General features: G+C 38.0%; 1 long non-coding RNA gene across 1 annotated transcript; it reads right to left on the bottom strand.

Annotated features, from left to right (window-relative positions):
- Positions 1-1,210: 1,210 nt before the first annotated feature.
- On the bottom strand, positions 1,211-2,822 carry LOC140877681 (uncharacterized). The gene is made up of 4 exons (XR_012149300.1): positions 2,495-2,822; positions 1,631-1,698; positions 1,446-1,529; positions 1,211-1,339 (listed from the first exon to the last, which is right to left on the bottom strand). It is a non-coding gene; the product is annotated as an uncharacterized lncRNA (long non-coding RNA).
- Positions 2,823-7,261: the final 4,439 nt, after the last annotated feature.

Raw genomic sequence — 7,261 nt, 5'->3', positions numbered from 1 at the left:
AAAAGAGAAGTAAACTAACTAAAATCAACTTTTTAAAAAGAAACGCCTTCGATACTTGACTACATTATTGTCCCCTTCCCAAAGGAAAAGGCAGAAAACGAGAAAGAACATCAATAACACACGTGTCAAGTATGATAGCATAGGGCATTGCCCTCCATCTAAGATAAATGCTAACACATCAAAACTACACAAAATCTAGAGTTCTGTATGTAACCTTCATGCGCCTAGAATTGCATATATAATCATGGAAGAGGATTCGCCTCTTCGAATCACCATTTAAGATTATCTGCTAACAAGATGAATCACCAGGAGATCTCAGAGTATGTGATAAACCAGCTCTAGTTTAAGTTCAAAATGCGTCGCTGGCATTTTGCAGTTGAGAGAAAATATCAACCTGCGAGAAGAGTTAGAGATTGTGGTCAAACAAAATTTGAAATAAATTATAGAGTTTTAGGGAGATCTCCATGTAACAAATGTATCTCGCAAAGACCGAAACCCATTTTCATAATTTGATTGAAATGGTGTCAGCAGTCCCATGTGAATCAGTGGCCCTCCTTGACTTCATGTCTTAAGTATATTTAAGATATTTGCATGCTTAATTTGATACATACATGGACAATAATTAAAAAGGAAGACAATATATATATATATATATATATATATATATATATATATATATATAAATTTGCATGCTTAATTTGATAGTTATTAGTTACTATTACTGACTTTTGTTTGATAATTTAATATTTATATGCTATAGCTGTATGTGGTACAACACACAACTACAAAATTCAGAGTGTGTACGAATTAAACATAAAGAGAGGCCCGGCCCCACTACAATAACTTAGTTCATCCAAAGGTGAAATTGTTAAGAAAGCGTGTCAACAAAACTTGTTCCTAAATTCATGCAATGCTCTCACGCTTTCGTGCACAAAACATCAAATGACGAGTTTCTTTTCTGTTGGGTTGTGAGATCATGAGATATTAACTAAATAGAAAACTAGCAGTAAAAGTGACTTAAAACTAACAGTAAAAGTGACTTACATAATGCAATTGAATGGGGAAATTAAAATACTATCAAAATTGATCTAGAAAGTTGGTCTAATTGGCACAAATTTATTGCAACTTAAATCGGTAAACCAACCTGTCCAAGAATAATATTTCTTGTAGCAACATCAACCATGCAAACACCAAAGATATGGTCACCTCGCTGATTTGTGGAAGTCTGACAACTTTCGGTCACTGCCATAAGATAAGAAGCTTCAGGAGTGGTTGAAAGTATTTCTCCCTCTGTTAAAGTTCCTTTTATGACCACAGCGCAAATGTCCCGTTTCACAACCTGGAAATATGGGAATAACTTATCAGCTTAACAACTAACTCAATTATCATAAGAAATTATGGTTATACAAAAATAAATCCTATGATCTTATCTTATTTAGAATGACCTTATCCTTGCAGCCATTCTCCTTTCGACGAAGGTCAAGCTACTCCGGTGTCTTTGTTTGCTCCACAACAAGAACACGATATCCCTACTAAAACAAAGAATTCGTTTAAAAGTACAGTTCAGAAGCAGGGAAAAGAAGAACTCAAGCACAAGAATTAGACCAGAATGGTCTACTTCCAAAACCACCTTTCTAGCCAGCTTCTCTACATTTATTGAAAGTTCCTTTCTGGAAACCCACAGTGAGGTTGCTCCCCCTGACAGAACAAAAAGCAACCACATTCAAAGTTCAGCAATATTAAACCAAAAGGCCAAGTTCAATCTTTCCAAATTTTATTGCAATTTAGGTCCTTCTAGGAAGCTAAGATGCATCAACATGCATTGATATATGGTGTCACCACGTAGATAATGATCAGCAATTAAAAACCAAAAGGCCAAGTTCTATTATCTGTTTTATGTTCTTCACAGGATTTTGATTTCTTCTACTTCGTCCAATAGGTAATATATATAACTAGCCCTCCCTCGCTTCAAATATTAATACTATGTAACTCACTATTCATGGGTGTACAAATCCTTTGTGAAATATCTGTATCATTAAATACCAAGATATAAAATCCGTGCAACAAATCCAGGCCTGAATCTAAACTAACAAGTCGAAATCTAGATCCATCGATGATTGGATCGAATGCAGCTCATCAGCCCACATAAACACGTATCATGCCATAAATGAACTAAGAAAGACAACAAAAAAAAAAGCAACAGCGATAATCAGCACTCGTCCAAAAACCAAAACACAAAGATATAATCCAGCGAAGAACACTTGGCAACTAAAAAGTTACAGTGTCATCTAATTCATGTGTTTGGAGTCACACACACGACCAAATCAATTAATAAACAAACATCGCACCAGAATAGATCAGATAAACAAAATTTATCGACCAGATCTTCAAATCACCAAATTAAACCAACAAAAATGGTAAATCGAAAGCAAAAAAAAAACTTTAATTCACACTAGAACACAAAGAATCGACGGAAAATCGGCGTTCAACTCACCAAAGAAGAAGCGCATAGAAGCGAATCTCGAAAACACTTCGATCGCATGAAAAAGAACTCAAATTTTAGGGCATGAATATTTGGGGATGAACAGATCTGAGAGAGCATAAAAAGGGAGGAGAAAGATTAGATGAAGTGACCGGGGGTTAGCTAGCAACGTCTGGAATCTAAGCTAGCGGGCTGGAGTGCTGCGGCGGCAAAGTGGTGGTGACTACCGGGCTAGAGTGCTGTGGCGGCGAGGTGGCAAGCAAAGTGGGCGGCTAGGGTTTGGTAATCGGAGAATCGATCGTGAGAGCGAGCAACGAGGAAAGAAGCCTGCAAAGAGAGGAGAGGGAAGAAATCTTAGGTCTGTGATTTGTTTCCTTAAAATTCAAGTGTTAACTAATATATTTAAAAAAATAAAGAAAAATTTAATTCTATTACAACACAAAATAATAAAACTGTTGTAGTAGATTAAAATCCGTTGTCGTAGGCTATAAAAATAACAGTTCATAGACAACGGATTTTAAAATCCGTTGTCATAGGCCATAAAAAACACGCTAATAGACAACAGATTTTAAAATCCATTGTCGTAGGCTATAATCCGTTGTAGTTGTTTATCAAAATAAGGCAAACAACAACTCCTTTTAATAAATCCATTGTAAAAGTTCAAGAGACAACAATTTTTTTCACAAAACCGTTGTCTTTTAGACGTTGTTGAATCTAAAATTTGTTGTAGTGAGAAGATGACACACATACCATATGCATCAGCCATTGGTAGTATCATGTATGGGATGATATCTACCAGACCGGATGTGGCCTATGCTCTGAGCGTCACGAGCAGATATCAAGACAATCCCGGTCAAATGCATTGGAAAGCCGTGAAGGATATTCTTAAGTACTTGAGAAGGACTAAGAATGTGTTCATGGTTTATGGAGGAAGAGAATTGAAGTTCGAAGGCTACACCGACTCTAGCTTCCAATGTGACGTGGATGACTCGAAATCAACCTCTGGATTTGTATTCGTGCTCAATGGCGGTGCTGTCTCTTGGAAGAGTTCCAAGCAGGACACCACAGTGGATTTCACCACTGAGGCAGAATACATTGCAGCATCAGCTGCTGCTAAAGAGGCGGTTTGGATAAGGAAATTCATCCAAGAGTTGGGTGTAATTCCTGAAGCTGTTGGTCCAGTCCCGGTGTACTGTGACAACACGGGTGCCGTTGCTCAGGCAAAGGAGCCAAGGTCTCATCAGAAGTCCAAACACGTACTGAGGAAATACCACATCATCCGGAAGATTGTGGAAAGAGGAGACATCAGTGTCGAGAGAGTGGCCTCTACAGACAATATCGCTGATCCGCTTACTAAGCCCTTGCCAGGACCATTGTTTGACAAACATCGCGAAGCAATGAGATTACGTAGTATGACTAGTTGGCTTTAGGGCAAGTGGGAGATTGAAAGAGTGGGTGCCCGGTTAGCCAACTTGTGGCTAAGGGCTTTTATGACTCTATGTAAAACAATATTTTGTTTAATATAATTTACACTTTTATAATGGCATTGACTTTATCTTTCTTCATATTGTTATATTATGATATACTATTGTTGTTTTGATAAAGACCTTGAATATACTATAGTGTATGTAAGATGTGGTAGCACATGGGGATGACTATCATGAAACACATCTTATAGTCACTATATATTCTAAACTGTTCCTAGTCAATTGAGCCGTCCGCAAATAAGGATAAGGATCGCTCGAGATTGAGACTAGCATTTGAGATGCCGAGTATCACGTTTCATTGGTATGGAACATAGAGATGTTCAAAGCATGCAAATGGATATTCATATGATGAATGATCGAACTACCCTATTCGAACTTTCCAAGTGGTTATCACTTATCGAGTGGATAAAGTCCGCGGTTTTGGTTGTACACCATTAGTCCTTATTACTTGAAACATCATTGAGACTCTATATGCTAGTACTGTACTTTGACTCATTTATCAACTCTATTGGGGTCATCAGGTGTTGGGATTGGGTACATTTATGACACATATAGGAGTCGATGCTTTGTTGTCAAGGATTCACCACATACTTGCGAGTGTGGATATCCTATGCGATCTGAGGAGATATTAGTGTGACGAATCTCTGGCCAGAGTACATGATTTGTTTTAGGTTAATTGGTTATCCTAGTAACACATGCGATATCACTATTTGATCTCCAAGATGTAATGCATAGTTATCGAATCTCGAACGACTCTGGATATACCAATGGTTGTTGATTCGATCGGGATATATGGATGAAGGGACCGTACTATACGCTAACCAAAATCTACTGGTTCTTGCAGGCACTATCAGAAATACCTAGGGAATCATGGGGCGATGTTGCTAGGCGGTCTTACCATGATTCGATGGGTAAGTCGGAAATTGTTGTTCCGAGTCACAAGGAGTTGTGAGCCCACGGCTAGCTGTATTCCTGAACCATTGAGGGTTACACAAGTAATGGATTACTAAAACCCCGTAGAGATAGTTAAATTTAAAGAGTTAAATTTAATGAAAGAGAAGTTGGACTTCTTAACTAAAGGGAGTGAGATTTCCTAAAATGACATAGGGATGGACATTTTTGGAAATCACTGAATTCGGATTCAGAAAAATTATCTTGACTCTAAAAGATGCAGAAATGGTTTCTGTGCACATTGGTGAAATCAATTTATCAATCGGAGTCACGATGAATTTTATATTAATTTCTATAACAACGGACTTGGCTTATTGGGCTTAAGTTATGGATTGTGGGCTTTAAGGAGTTAGAGTCCTAACACAATTATAACTTAACCTAGTCTAGAAATTATCTATAAATACATGTAGTGGGTTCGAAAATTACATGTGATTCAGTCTTCAAATTTTCGAACACTGCATAATTATTTCATGAGGATTTTCAAAAATTCCTCTGTACCTTCGGATAAAATTCGGCTTGTGATTTTATGAAAAATTACAATCTGAATTAACAGATCATATCTGTTTATTCTCTACGCAAAACTTCTGATTGATTTCTAGTGGAGTCAATCAGAGGGTTTCTGCTTTCTGTTCGTGGACCTTATTCCGGTGATTGATCGTGACGCCATCAGTTCCCGGGATTTACAAGAAGAGCAGATTAAATTCTGTTGGAGTCCATAATCTCGTTTCGAGATTTAAGGTAAAACATTAATTGTGATTATTTGTTTTACTTGTATGAATTTAATCGTAAAAGTTTTGATACCCAGATATGGAATCGTTCCATATTAATAAAAATAAATTTTTAATCTTCCGCTGCACCGGATATCAATTCTAATTGATCTGAACACCGTTTTCCAACAACTATCATCATTACTCACAACATTTCAAAGTCGGAATAACTGATCTTAAAGGAAACTAGTCCCAACGGATTCAGTCTCATGTTTATGCTGAAACGCATCAGCCCTGACTTGATTCAGAAAAAACTAAGATCTCCGACGAACACGTCACTCCTGGCACTATCGTAATCCACCCTGTTACCAAGGTTTTCAAAGAACCTGTCTAGCATTAACACGCTCAGAATAATCTTCACGACACGTCGCGCATCCGACTATTGTCTATTTATGAAACGCAATAACCTTGACAATTAGTCTGTACTGATGTGACCCTCCTTTAGACAAGATGCATTGTCCTTCATACTGTATTATGACAATTGTCCTCAATCCATTCTAGTATTCCCATGGCTCAGCATATCAGAATCTTTCCGAATATTAGTGACAACAATCCTGCTGGACCTTGCAAACCAAGTCTCAGCTCTTGTCTCACATTACAACCAAACAACTGATGTTCACTTGCTAAAGCCCATTGGAATCCACCATACTTGTTGGAACTTAACCCATCAGAACAATCAAATATTCTTAGCAAGGCATTCGGCTAACAGCCTTCGAGATTGTCGTTAGCGGACGACTACTTGATCCCCAACCACTCATTTTGAGCATACTATTTCTAATACCAATCAATACTCGGATCAAATCAATCTCTCCCTAACAAGAGATTACTATTTTGGAGAATTACCAATTCCTTATGCTTGCTCTTACTACTGCTGATAACCAGTTTATCACCCAAACTTGACCACACAAGTCAACTCGCAATCCTAAATGATCTGTCTCTGGCAATCTTAGATATTATAGTTATACCCAAATCACCAACTGCTCTGAGATTGTACCAAGTACAAATCTCCTAAGCACAATGCGTCAAAGTACCATCCCCAGTACCTCTCGGTTCACTACATCCAACCCATCATTGGTTGGACTTACTCGTCGATCACGTCGATCTACTGTGGCTCACACTTGGTATAACAGTGATATCAAATCAAACAACCACTGATCCTTGAAACCTACAAGGTTCGATTAATAACCTTGACCCAGTTGCCACAAGTATACTATTCCCAAATTCTTGAAATAACAAGAATCACGCTGGATTCAACACACCTATCCTTGACAGCATCAGACAATAGCTAAGAGTAGTCACTGGCACTCATCTTGCGCCATTTAAAGAACTACTAACCGCTACCTCGTTCACTCAAAGTGAACATCGAGGTGAACTAAAACCAAGAAACTTTCTGCAGTCTATCAACCTAGATCATTTCCATCCCATGAAAAATCTTACGCTTAATCTCTGAAAACATCAGACGATACTTCGCGCCATCACTGGTAGAAATCCGACTACCTACTAGATCCACTAGTCTAGCCCTATCTCATAGGTCAAAACTTATCTGCTCAGAGCACTCACTTGTCAAGAAAATC

This window comes from Henckelia pumila, chromosome 1, assembly GCF_033568475.1.
Source record: "Henckelia pumila isolate YLH828 chromosome 1, ASM3356847v2, whole genome shotgun sequence".
In the NCBI taxonomy this organism is placed as follows: Eukaryota; Viridiplantae; Streptophyta; class Magnoliopsida; order Lamiales; family Gesneriaceae; genus Henckelia; species Henckelia pumila.
This window is presented reverse-complemented; position numbering and strand designations above follow the sequence as displayed.